This window comes from Passer domesticus, chromosome 11 (genome assembly GCF_036417665.1).
Source record: "Passer domesticus isolate bPasDom1 chromosome 11, bPasDom1.hap1, whole genome shotgun sequence".
Classification (NCBI taxonomy): Eukaryota; Metazoa; Chordata; class Aves; order Passeriformes; family Passeridae; genus Passer; species Passer domesticus.
Window position 1 is genome coordinate 5,375,600 of NC_087484.1, and position 13,445 is coordinate 5,389,044.

Genomic DNA, 13,445 nt, shown 5'->3' on the forward strand with positions numbered 1-13,445 from the left:
GTTCAGCATGTGACACGTTGACTCAGCTCTTCATGAGAGCTTAATGGACCCTGAGCAGGAACCTGTGCTAGAAGCTTAATATAAATATTTTATGGAGAAATGGAGTATTATTTTAAGGGCAGAAGTTGGTTAAACAGCATCAGCAGTTTCAAACTATAGAAGGCAGACAGTGGACTGCACTGTTTACAGTGATAATTGTAGGAAGGGGTGATGTGTGGCTCTGGAGTTGAAGATGATGCTGTGTCACTGTGTTCAGACACAGCCATATGCTCGTGGTGCTGGTTTACCCCATCTTGTTGCATGCAACTCCTTTGCAGTCTGTTTTACCTGAAGCACAGGATTAGTCTCAGTTGAAGTTTTTTATTCCATGGGGATGGTTAGCTACATTTAGCAGTTATCATCTCTCTTGCAGTGGACTTGAGCTTCCAAGTTGTTTTTGTTTCCTTGTGTCCTTCACATTTTTCTTTTCCTCCATGTCCTCACCCACAGTTCTCTTTCCCCTCTAATGCTTAAGAATCCCATTCAGAAATATTTCATCCATCTTTGATAGTGATTTAGCTCTCTGTGGTATATATGTGTGTTAAATATAAGATGGTAGAGTTTTGCTTCTGGTTGAGTAGGCTCTCTTCAAGCTTTCATGCCACTGGGTAAGATTTTCTGTTTCTTTTTCTCACTGGAGAGTACTGATTGTATAAGTAAAGAACAAGGCAACTGCACTGTCTATTTTACCTCCACTTAAATCAATTTAGAGCATAAAATTACCAGTGGGTTAAATAATAATAATAATAATAAATCAGTGTTTAAAATTGGTGGCTGTTCAGTGCTCAACTCTGAAATATTTTTTTTTAAATTATTTTTTATTGTTCAGTTTTCTAGGAAGGCTGAATAACTCTAATCAGCAATGCAATGCCCACAGAGTTGACCAGCACCTCACAGTGAGCCTGAGACCTAGAGATGTGTAAAAGGGCTCTTCTGGTTATTTTTGAAAGAGCAAGACCACGAGTAGTTTGCATTCAGTAAGGATGAGGGATGCACAAATTGTTAGGATGTGCTTCCAGAGGAGCAAGAGAAAACAATGGTTTGGAGTATTTTAGGCTCTGTAGTATGACTTCTGGAGAACACTGTTGACCATGAATCTCACTGCTCTCTGGGTCCATTTCTGCACTTTTCTTTGGCCTTTCCATGTTTTCTCTTCTGCTTCTCCCCAGCTCTTCTTGTCCCAATTGCTGTGCTGTGAACTCCATTTCCCCTAAATCAGGCTGTGCTGTGGTGAGATTTGTTATTGGTGAATTAATGAAATCACATTTCAGAAGTCTGTAGAAACATCTGCCCCTGGATTGAGAAGTTTGGAGTTTTAACCCACAGGGTCAAAATCTGGCAGTTGGAGGCGTTTGGAGCCAGATGCCATGCAGTGATAGCTCAGCAATCCAGCCTTTGGACTGAACTGGCTGCCATGGAAGCTGTGTGAAAATAACTACTTTATTCCACTCTTTTCCATTCTGTCGTGTTGCCAGTTCTTCCTTTAGTGTCCAGTGTTCAGAATCTGTGTGGCTATTTTATTTTATTGGTTTTTTGAGTAAGATTTTGAGCTCAACTCCTAATAGTGTGCGTTCTTCTCTTTCTAGAAGGGTAAATCCAGGAGGATGGAGGAGAAACATCTAATTAATAGCAAGGATCACTGAACTTTGTGCAGAAGGTGAATCATATGGGAGTTGCATTGGTGCTGCAACTGAAAAGGTTTTAAGGTCTGAAGACCTATTTTAAATGAGTGATTTATCTTTACTTTCCATACTTATTTCTACCCTTCAAAAGGTGCAAAGAATCCGTTATCCTTCTTTGCCATAATGAATAAAGTTATTTCTGTGCTGGAAATAAACAGGCAATCACCAGAGCTGGAGACAGTTTTTCTTCTGGGTGGGTGATTTTCAAGTAATTAACTAATTCAGTCATATGCAGAATACTGTTGTTCTTAAAAGCCTTCTGAATTTTGTGTGCTGGCAAGGTTTTCTGTACATGAACCTTGAAACAAATTTCAAAGCTATCAATTTTCATAGCCACATTTGTCAGGTTGGCAGCAGTTCATTCTGAGCTTGATGCTAAGCATGATTATTGTAAGTTATTAACTATGCTTACTGTAAATCACCTGAATCTGCCCAGCTCTGCTGGCAAGGTGGTGTGAGGCTCAGAGTGGTGCTGTTACATGTATTTATGACATATGCTACTGTTCAGAAATTACCTTTATCTTCAGGTTTTCAAGAAAAAGGATATAATTTGGTAGCGAGGATAATTTTAGCAGTATTCCTGTCTTGTGAAGAAAATTACTGAGCATCTGGAGTTCCTAATATTTTATTTTTTATCCTTCAAAAATGAGCTGTTTCTGTTCTCTGATCCTTAAAATCAATCCCTCAGCTGAAAAACATGTTGAAATAACAGGTTACTCTTGGCATTTAGAGTAATGTTTAGAGGCTGCAGTGGGAGTCTGGCACCTCTTGCATTTGGTTGCTGCCTGAAAACAAGCCCATCTCTCAGCCCAGCCTCTGTCCCAAAATGCTTAAATTGAAATTTAATGGCAGTGGGTGTAGCTGGAGGAGCACAAGTCAAGGTGTGATGGCTTGAATTTTAGTAGGCATAAAAATTAAAAAAAAGAAAAAAAAAAGAAAAAAAGGAAGGGAGAAGAAGGTGAGGTAGAAGAGGAGGGAAGCCACGTGTGCCCTTTCCTGAAGGAAGATGTCACGGCCCAGGCTGTACAGGGCAGTCCCTGGCCAGGGGCTGCAGGAACCAGCTCCCACAGTTGGCTCCTGTGCCTGCAGAAGGTGAAATCACACGTGCAGTGCATGTTAGTGGCCCCTGGAGGTTTCTCTATTGATCTGTGTCTTAATAATGCATAATAGGCAATCAGAGCTTTCCTGATATTTTCAGGGACACGCTGTCAGCGAGAGTTGTAAATCACCCTGCTGCTGGTGGCTGTTTCTGACCTGCCCTCCACAACACCTCAGCAGCTTCCACTTCCACTGGGACTGCTCCTGACTCACCCAGCAGAGTCAGGCTTGGCCTTTGGAACAGTTACACGTCATCATTCCCTGGCCTTTCAACCAGGCAAGATGGATCTGCCATTGGGTAAAGAAATTATTTCAGAATAGAATGGGGACAGGTATTAGGATTGTTTTGTTTTGTTTCTGCAAGCATGAACAAGAACGTTGGTTTCGCATCATTAGCCAATTTATCTGTTCTGCCTTGTTTAGGCTTTGCTCTCCTTTTGAAGATCATTCTTTTGTAGAATGGCTTAGGATGCGAGTTTTGCTTTTTAGGTGCACAGCTAAGTAGGATTGTGGAATTCTCCTGGCATCTCTGTCCCTCTTATTGGAACATTGACTTTTAGCAATGCATACTCTTAAATCAATAGGGTCTTTATTGATACTTGCTGGTGACATAGCTAAGTTTAGCAGCAAACTGCAAACATACATTGCAGTGGTGTAGTGGGTTTACTTAGAAAGTGAGAAAATGTGATTTCAGAAGTATTTATTGTTGTTGGACACCATCTACAATACTTGTCTTCTGGACTGCTGGAATTCATAATCACTGCTGTAAAATAGGTCTTTTACACTTGGCCTTTGAGAGCATTTAACAGCACAAGCTAATAGAAATTGGTGTATTTGTGTTACTACTGTGTGTAAGTACTCATTGTGCAAACCCATTCTGATTTTGCATTTGACAACATCAGAAGTTAATTGGATTACCAAAATAATGCAACAGCAACAATGGCAGAGAATTCACCTTACAGCACTAGTGGAAGTTTGTTTGTATCATCCCATGGCTATTCCCCTTTTTTTTTACCTTATTTTTTCCCTAGAATAGGCATAGTTTAGGCATAGTTCTGACTTCTCCCTGTGTTGGTTCTTTAATAATAAAAAAAAAAGCAAAAGCTACTGGGGTGAAAACTCATTTAATTTGTTCAGGAAGTAGGAGAATTGCAGGCTATTTTGGATATTTTGAGTACAATGTTTAATGTTTTATTTATATCTAGCATAATAAATATGCTGACCAATAATAAGTCAGCAAAACTCAGTCTAGCTGAACTGTTCAAAATGAATCAGCTCCTATTTTTTCCTCTAACCTTGGACATACGGCAGGCTGCTAGTGCTGGTGGATATTCCTAAACCAGGATTATCTAAGGAGGATGAAGATCAGAAGATGCCAATGGACAGAGTCTGAGAAGTCCAAAGATGTGTCTGGGCAGGGGTAGACCTGGGATGTAGGTGCCACATCTGTGGCATGTCCTAGCCATGAAATTCCAGGCAGAATCAGGTCTGGAACCTTGTCTCCTGGTGAATCCATGGCATTGAGTGCTCCTGGTCCTGAGCAGTGAGGAGGAGGAGGGTCAGCCCTGGTGGCTGTGTCTCAGGAGGGTTCTGAGGGGAAGAAGAGGCTCTTCTCTGCATCCCTTTGGTGAAAACACAGCATGACTTAACTGTGGTGTCTCCTGAAGGGTGGAAGGAGGGAACACAGTGTAGGGCTGGGCAGGAATACCCAACTGTTGCAGTAAGGTAGAAAAATTATAAAAGAAAGGCCTCATAAAACCAGGCCTGCTCTGTTAGATCAGTGGCCTATCATTTCTAACTTTGCAAGTTCCCGTGTGAAAACAATCCTGGTGTGAACAGTTCCTTAACATAACAGTCTATTCCTGGGTGAAAAACAACTAGTACCTTCATAAAATCTATTCTATGAGAATCAGTGAAGAAAATATGTAACCGGTTTCAGAATAGAGAGATTTGATGGACAGGAAAAATACCTTTTACTAACCAATAGAGTAATTGGCAAGAAAGCTATTAACCAACTGGAGTCACACACTAGGTCTGTAAAACTGTATAAAAAGGGAGAAAATGCAGCAATAAAACAAGGCCTTTGATACATTGCTCGGTGTGTCATTTCTGTCCATCCCTGCAAAGACAGCCAACATAATTCAGGATAAGTGTCTTGAGTGCAGTCAGGTTTCATTTCAGCTCTGAGCTGCTGCTGTGTGTGATGTGCCTGGATGAGCTCATTGGTTACTGCTTGGTGCATCTCTACACCAAAAACATTTTATTAGATGAAAATGTATCCAAACTGTTGCTGTACTCTTTGTTGGTACGGGGACTGAATCTCCTTGTCCTGGCCTCACACACCCTCTGTGATTCCCTGGACACAGGAGGAGGTTTTAAACTTCCTGGGTGCTCAAAATCACCCCTTCCCATGGAGGCCCCTGAGCTTTCCCAGCCAGAGCAGAACTGGAGGATGGAGGCTGAAGATGGCGCAGTGATGAGCACATTTCACACAGCAGCTCAGCCTTTGCTGAAGGGCCAAGAATTGTTTTAATTTTTGGAATTTGGCTGGTTGTGTGCTGGGGCAAGGTGGAAATGTGTGGCTTAGTTTTTTTCTCCTTACTATAAAAAACCCCAAGGGCCTCACAATGTTCCTGTTGAAAAAAAAAATTATATATATAATTTCCAGTTTATGAAGTCTGCTGATATAAGGAATTTAATAAAAATGCTGGCAGCTGATTATCTATAGTCATGCTATATAAACTTGGTTTTGGTGAGGTCTAGATCTTAGCAGTAGCAAAATACAAATTATTAGATGAAAATAGTTATAAAGTCTGGAAATTGACTTTTTGCTACTGATTTTTTATGATTTAATCTATTTATATGGAGAGACATACCTTCTTTTTCAACTGGGATGAATCTTGATGAGAATACAAGTAAAAATAAAATGCATATTATCTGTATTTTTTTTTTATTTATGCTGAGAGAGAAAATGCAAACCCTTGTGAAGATGAACCTGTTGTGTTTGTTCTCCCACTGAGAAATCTGCGTTCCCTCTCATTTGCTTTATTTCTTGTGTCTGAATTCCCTGAGCGTGTCAACCTTTCTTTTCCTTAAAGGAGAGAAGCTTAAAGATAAAATGTGTTGTGTGTGCCCACTAAACCTGATAAACTGATACTCCTTTCCTGATATAATTTCAGCAGGCGTAAGGGACATATTCCCAAACCTGTTAAAATCAACAGAAGTTCTGCAAACTTTAGTGCGTTTTGGACCAGGCTGAAAGTGAAATGTGTCACCGAGTTTATCACGGCAAGTTATTTTGTTCTCCTGCAGAATGTTTCCTTCCCCTGGTCATCCTGTGTTATGCACTTGCTGCTTTGAAACACTGCAGTGGGGCTTTTTCTCAGCCTGTGGTGGTCCAAGCCAGCAGATACTTCTTTTATCTCGGTATCAAAGAGCAGAATGTGGCTTTAACATTGACAAGAAGCACTTGGAGACAAAGACTGACCTTTTGAAAGTGATGAAAAGGAGACCCCAGGGAATCCCATTAGGAGCAGGGAAGGTGGATAACAGCTCCTTCCACCCAACAAAGGTACAACATTCTGCTTATTCTTAGGGGACTTTGTAACTGAAGCCGGCGTCTTTGGCCTTTTCTTTCAGTTCAAAGCAGCCATCTGTGTCCTTTAATTTGAGTGGTAGATATTCAGTTATTTTTATCTGAATATATAAAGGCAAACTGTTGGAGTTCTTATCTCAAAGACAAAGCAAAAGGCCAACAGAAGCTCTCTGTTTCTCATCATGTGGTGGCTCTTCTTTCTCCCAGCCCTTCGCTGAGGCCCGGAGATGCTGAGGGGATGCCCCAAGTGCTGCCAGGGTTGGTGGCAGCCCTGACATTTCTCCTTGATTCCCAGCTGTCCCCTGGCACTCCTCAGAGAAGTGTATCCATCAAACTGCATGTGCTGCTGAGATCTCAACTGCACCTATTGATTTTTCTCATGGATATAATACAAATAAGTGCTGCTCTACCCCTAATATAAGATGTGAGACCTACTTTGTTTAGATGCTTCCTGGAAGGTTTGGATGAAAGAACCAGGAAGAGGGAGATGGACTGAGTTGTTTTGACAGTGTTATTCCTCCATAGAAGTATTTAATTATATTTTCCTCAGTGTTTGTTTCTGTTTTAATTGGCCAGACTTTCCTGACTCTGAAATGGTGGGATCCTTGGACATGCTTCCTTCTTTCCCAGCTCAATCCAGCATAAGTTTAGGTCTTTTAAATTAATCAAAAAATGGTAAAATACAAAACCATGCATTGTATCCTTTGGCCTTTTTCAGTAGCCGGACTGGAGATTTGTTGTATTTATTTTGCCCGATTTAAAAAGTATGAGTTCCAGGAGACCTTACATGAAAGTTAGAAAGACACAATAATTTCTCTGTCATGCCATGGCTCAAGAACTTGATGGTGATCATAATATTCACCTGTTCTGTTTACTCAGAGTTCCTGATTTCAGAGCTTACAGATGTGGCAATTGGGAATTTAGGGGTAGAGTTTTATAAATAGTGTTGAAGCCACCCCTAACTTTCAGTCTTCTAGTAAATTGTGAAAGCACAGAAGGAGAGCCTTTCCATATTACCTGTCTGACCTGATTGCAAGTTAGAGATCTTGCTATACTTCTTTAATTAAATATCAAGAATTAGAGAAGTGGTAAAATATCATTATTTGGGTAACATTTCTGTTACTTCAAACATTAAAATAATAAATAATACTGTCTATTAACAAATGCATATCATGTATTATATAAAATATTATTTAAAATAGTAATAAAGCATTTTCTTGGGTTTGAGGGTAGTAATATCAGATTATTGAAGTGTAGCAGGTTATAAAGTTGGTACTTTTCTTTCTTCACCAAGATGTGAAGACAGAAAATTATCTTCTGTGTGGTAATTTTGCTTTCAGGTTCTGTGTCCAGACTTGAGATGGAGAAAGTCCTCTTTTCAGGGGTTGAAAAATGCTGCAGGAAAATTATGGTTTCCTTTAAATTCTTCTTTTCATCATCCAGTGTAACGGGTGCGTATTATTACCAACACGGGATTGTGCAGGAATTGAAAAGATAAATTTGGATGGAAGGTTTTTCTGAAATACTTTCCTTCATTGAGAGAGTGGGAGAAATCTATGGTAGTTATCAAAATTTACTGCAATCATGCTTCTGTGTTTTATGTGTCTCAAAAGCAGAAAAGTAAATGAAAGGAGTCAAAAAAGATCTTGCAAAACTGTTGAAAATCTTTGCTCTCAGTGATGCCTTGGCTATTGTTTTAATTTGCTTTAGTTCTATGGTAGATTGTAACAGTGGGTGAGTAATTTACAGAAGCAACAAAGCCATCCCATTACTTCTTGGAAATAACAGAAATGAGCTTTTATACTTAGACAAAGACAATTTAATTGCAGTCAGCTCTCTTGCAAAACAGTAGAAAAAAGTCAATCCAAGAAAAAATTGTTTTTTCTGGGGTCTTAAAGTGGCACATAGCTCTGTGTCCTCTACCTGCAGCTGGATGTGCGAGTTGCTCTTTTAATGAAGACACTTTGAACACTGATCCTAATGACAGGAAATATGGGGGAGAAGCTTCCACCTGCCTGATGCTGATTTGTGAGCTGTCTGCTTTGTGAACTGTCTGCCTTTACAAAGGCTGGGGTGGCTGCACAGCTGGCTCGGGTTCATATTTTAGGCCACTGAAGGTGTTTTCTTGGCAGGGATGAGAGTGCCAGAAATCATATCTGTTGCTGTACTCCCTGGAGGGTTTGCACATCACACAGCAGCCGCCTGGCCACATGGCTGTGCCTGCTCAGAGCAGGCTGCCTGGCAAGGAGCAGAGCAGGGAAGACAGCAAGAAAGAGATACCTGGTGCTGATGTATTTGAAAAGTGACTGTCACCAGCTGGAGCCCTTCTGATCCTGGGAGTGTGCATTCCTAGAGAGCAACTGAAGGGGATCCTGACTGCTGCCTATAAACTTTGCCCTAAACTTTCTCCTTGAATGCACTCTGTGTCTGTATAATATTTAACTGGCAGGGTGGGCTGACTGGCTGAAATTTTAAATGGCTTGAGATGCCAATGTAGATAGCTTTAAAAAATTAAAAAAAAAAGGGAAGAAGAAAAAAAAGCTTATTTGGTTGCTCTGGTACATTCAAGTATTCACTTCTGCATCACTGTTACTGACAGGTCTTGTTTTGGGCCATGGGCTGCTCTATTTCCATGGAGGGCAGAGAAGGGAGAGATATTCTCTGCAGGTGAGGGTGAACTGACCATATTTTGGTGAGGTGCTGGTCACAGGGGTTTACTAGAGGAGAAATCTTCAAAGTCTTGGGACAGCAAATGATAAGATTAATTGGAATTAGTACGTGTTCTGTTTGCAATACTGTGTACAGACAGAGCTCTGCATCTGACAGTGGGCACTTTGCACTTGGAAAGCTTGGAATTTGAAAATGCTCCCATTTCCTGGGTATTCAGGGAACTGCCTTTGGGAGTTTACCTCCCTAAAGAACTGAGGATAGAAGCCTGTAGCTCTTGCTGCTTGGCTCTCCTCCCTTATCTCTGGTGTCCCTGAGTACTGCAGAGCCTGACTCTGTATCCAGCAGCTCCAAGGTTACACACAGTGGTTTCTTTCACGTGTGTGGTGGATACCTTGATCTCTCCTCTACAGTGGTAGGTTTGAAAGACCACTCTAACCCCTTTTTCTGTTTGTCAGCCTTTCAAGGGAAACTTTTGGTTTCCCCACATAACTTGTGAGGTGCCTCAGGCTTCTGTGTCAATACTGCACTATGGGACAGTGGGTGTAAATAAGATGGTGAGAATAGGAGCAGTTTCTGTAGTGTGTCCTTAAGAATGAGCAGACCTCCTGATACCTCAAGTACCATTAATTCTTGATTGGGGCATGCTGAGCTTGTCAGAGGAGCCATCTGCCACCTCATTCTGTGTCTATTTATTTATTTATTAGTAAGGTGAATCCCAACCTCACATGGAAGAACTGTAAGGGGAATGATGTTTTTTTATTCAGCTTCCTGCAGAAGATCATACAAAAAAGGATGGTTTAACTTCTCTTGTTGATTATTTTTCCTGATACTCTGCATCATGTTGTATTCCCTTTTATATTGTGTTCACTGACTGGTTTCTGACTAATATGTCTTGATATTTGCTACTCGAAGTGACATACAAAGAAGCTGTCATCACCAGCTGTGCAGAAGACATCTGAGAAAACCAACACTAAGTACTAAGAAGGAAATGAAAATGTCTTTTCTGCCCTGCTAAATTTGACTTTAGGTACTAGTTTTTTTGCCATCTTTCTCACTTGGCTCAACATGCTTGGCTACTCTGAAAGAGAAACACTTTGCTGGCTGCCTCTTGCATGATCTCCAGGTGCAGGGGCCAATGCCCAGTTTCCTGCAATGCAGAAATAAGTCAGCTGATTACTTTTTTGATGCCTTTTTGAAACCTGTAATCTTCAGGCTCTTCTCAGATTTAAGGCATATCAGGATAGGTTACTTCTGTGTCTAAGTGGTTTAGATTGGAAAAGAAATGTTCAGCCCTGATCAGGAATAATTTACTGTTCTCTTAACAGGGGAGAATAGGAAGTAAGCTATTACCATAAAAAAATTTTACTGCAATTTTCCTCTGCATAAGCTTAAATTCTGTGTAGAGAGGTTGTCAATTAGTGTGCAGATTTTTTTAATTGGCTATAATAAAAAGCTAATTGGTGTTTTGCTTAAAGAGTGAATTAAGAAAGTGTTGCTATAGAAACTTTACATGTGTATAGTGCTGCTCTACATAACAGTAGATATAATAGTCTAATGACCTTTCTGAGCCAGCTGTAAAGTCAAAGAAAATGTGTTAAATTCAGGCTGGCTGCAGAGATCATTAAGGGGTTTGTGACTTCACCCATTTCATTGCCAGAAAGTGTCTCTGTCATTGTCTCATAGAATGTTTCTCTTGACTCATGTCAAACCAGATAACAAATGCTGGTCTCAAAAGACCTGAACTTTTGTAAAATCCAAGTGCTCCAATTGTGAATGTGTAAACTGATCTGTAATCTGTCAAGCGTAAAATGTACTACTGGGAAAAATACATTTTCATAATCTGAGAAAATGTGATGATGGATCGAAAGTGGCAACATCTAATCCAAGAGCTGTTGTATCTTTGTGTCCCTCCTTCCTCTCCCTGCCCTCTCTACCCACTGAATTCTGAGCCTCATGTGAAACACAGGAATTACAATTTTAAGTGAAATGGGATTTCTGCTCTAATTTGCAATATTCTCTCCTAGCAAGAAATACTTACCTTCTAAAATAGAAACTTTGTAGAGGAGAGAACAATTTTTTCAGGATTGGTGTACAGGAATATTTTTCCTCAGGCTTCCCTACTGCAATTACTTCAGAGTCATTATCTGTACCTTTGCTAGCTGCATAAAAGTTATATATAGGTGGCATGGATGAACATAGTCATTACTGCCAAGGAAAGTGGTCACTAATGAAATAAATGGCTCTTGATGGTAAAACTGAAACATGACCTTTTATTTTCAGTTTCCTGAATCTTGTTGCTACTATGTCAACAAATTGTTTTGCTCCTTTTTAACTGTATATCTAGAAGCTGTAGGGGTGTGAGAGCCTGCAGTTATTAGTCAAGGTGACAGAAAAAACTTAGTGTTCTTCATGTCCAAATGTGAGAGACAGGACAAAGCTATAATCTGTCAATGTTCTGTGGAATCATTCACTGTGGGGGTTTTTTTCCCACTGATTTTCAACTAGATTAACAAAACAACCCCCATTCTGTGTCTGCTGAATTTGCCCCTGCACTTGTTCTTCAAACTGGTAAAACACAACCATGTTTGAGTGATTAGTGTATGATTTGACATCTTTTTTTCCCCTCTCACTTCTTTTCCTCTCCAGCAGATGCCTTTAAAAAAAGAAGTCTTCTAAGTGGGTGAATTTAGGAGAATCTCTCAGAATTCAGTGGAATTATACAGACAGCTTCTTTCTGTACCTTTGGGTCAGGACAGAAGAGTGTCATAACTTAGCAGCTATTCTTCCCTTGATACACATATGTAAGCCCTATTAGTGTTAATGCCTTTTTGAAATGCTTCCCTCATATATTCAGTATCTACTACTGTGTCCAAACTCTGAAGTCTTATGACTTGCATGGCATGTGATTGTCTCTAGAGCTTAATAGAAAGTTGGATTTAATCTCATAGTTCATCTTTTGAGCAGTAAAACTGTAAGAAAGATAAAATGTTGTAACGTGAAGCTTTTATCTGAGACCTGTGAGCAAATAATTTTTTTTCCAGGTCCAGGGAAAAGACTGGGGTTTTTTGTTGTTTTTTTCATCTTCCTTTTGTCTTGTCCAGTCAGACCATGAATGTAAGATGTACTTACAGGGGCTGTATAGTCTAGAGGTGTTCTTTTGCAGAAGAGTAGTACAATATTGTATTGTCAAGAAAATGTGATTTTTGGAACCCAGTAAAGCCATCCTGTGCTTCATTTTCAATTGCCTTGTGAAGAGGGAACTGGGTTTTTGAGAGGCAAAACATGAATTTTCTTTAGGACTGGTATTTTTTTCTTCATTTTACTTGGCTGTACAAATCTCTGAGCATCCCAATCTAACATTGCTATTCCTGCTCTAACTGTAAAATCAGTAAAATTTATATTAAAGCCAAGTGTCTGGGAGATGGAACTCCTGCTAGTTCAGTGTGTTTATTTGCATTAGTGCTGGTTGTGGTGCTCTGAAATGGAGTAATGGAGGAGCTGGGTGGGTTCTGCATTCTGGACGCTGAAAAGAAGTCACAGAATCAATGAGGTTGGAAAAGACTTCTGAGATCCAACACCACGAGTGAACCAGACCTTGGCACTGAGTGCCACTCTTTCCTTCAACAGTCATGGTGCATTTATGTTTTGGTTTTTTTTTTTTTTTTTTTTAAATTACGTTACTGATATGGTTGTGTTTACAGAAAGTCATGACAAAAGTTGGTTGCTATTGGTCCTTTTCCCTCTTTGTTTTATAATTTATGGAGTGCAGCAATGGAAGCTTGCTTATTAGTGGAGCAGTCTGTGGAATCTTTATAATAAGCCTTGATTACAACTGAACTTCAGTGATATGCAGAGAGACTGTTTAAATATGTACTGAACTACCTTGTTTTGCTTAAGGAAGGAACACATCGACATTGAATTGCATTAAAGGAGGAGGGAGATTTATATGGGTGATAATGAGGTTGCTGCTGGGAAATACATGAAATATTGAAATGATCATAATATCAATGTTGTTTGTTTTTTGTAATAAGAACGCTTCCTGTTTACTGATGGATAACAAAGGCCATTGTTGGTTGTCCAGTGTTTTGTAGTATAGCAGAAGTGCCACCACAAATGCCCTGCTGAGGAGTCATGAGTCTTCATGAAACAGACCTTGCTGGATACAAGGACATTGATTTTAACATTTTAGGCCAATATTTTGTTTCTCTAAGTAAGAAAAATATTTCCTAAGTATCATCATGCTTCGAAATATGTTCTACTTTGCTGCAGTGTCAGGAAAATGCATCTTCTATTTATATTTACAATTTGCATCATTGCAAATGATCTGTTTTCTGTTTCAAGGAGTGGTATTATAAAATGTG

At 39.8% G+C, this 13,445-nt stretch overlaps 1 protein-coding gene across 18 annotated transcripts in view; it reads left to right on the forward strand.

The window, feature by feature from the left end:
* Positions 1-13,445, forward strand: part of NAALADL2 (N-acetylated alpha-linked acidic dipeptidase like 2) — a 410,260-nt gene that overhangs the window by 88,053 nt on the left and 308,762 nt on the right. For 3 of the 18 annotated variants that reach the window (XM_064385290.1, XM_064385278.1, XM_064385289.1), the window contains exons 3-4: positions 7,755-7,865; positions 9,014-9,081. The exons of 11 other annotated variants lie outside the window; for them this stretch is intronic. The gene's annotated coding sequence lies outside the window, so the exon portion shown is untranslated. Of the gene's footprint in view, positions 1-1,625; positions 1,746-7,754; positions 7,866-9,013; positions 9,082-13,445 lie in introns of all 18 variants that reach the window. 4 more of the 18 variants (XM_064385276.1, XM_064385287.1, XM_064385277.1 and 1 more) reach the window with 2 other exon arrangements.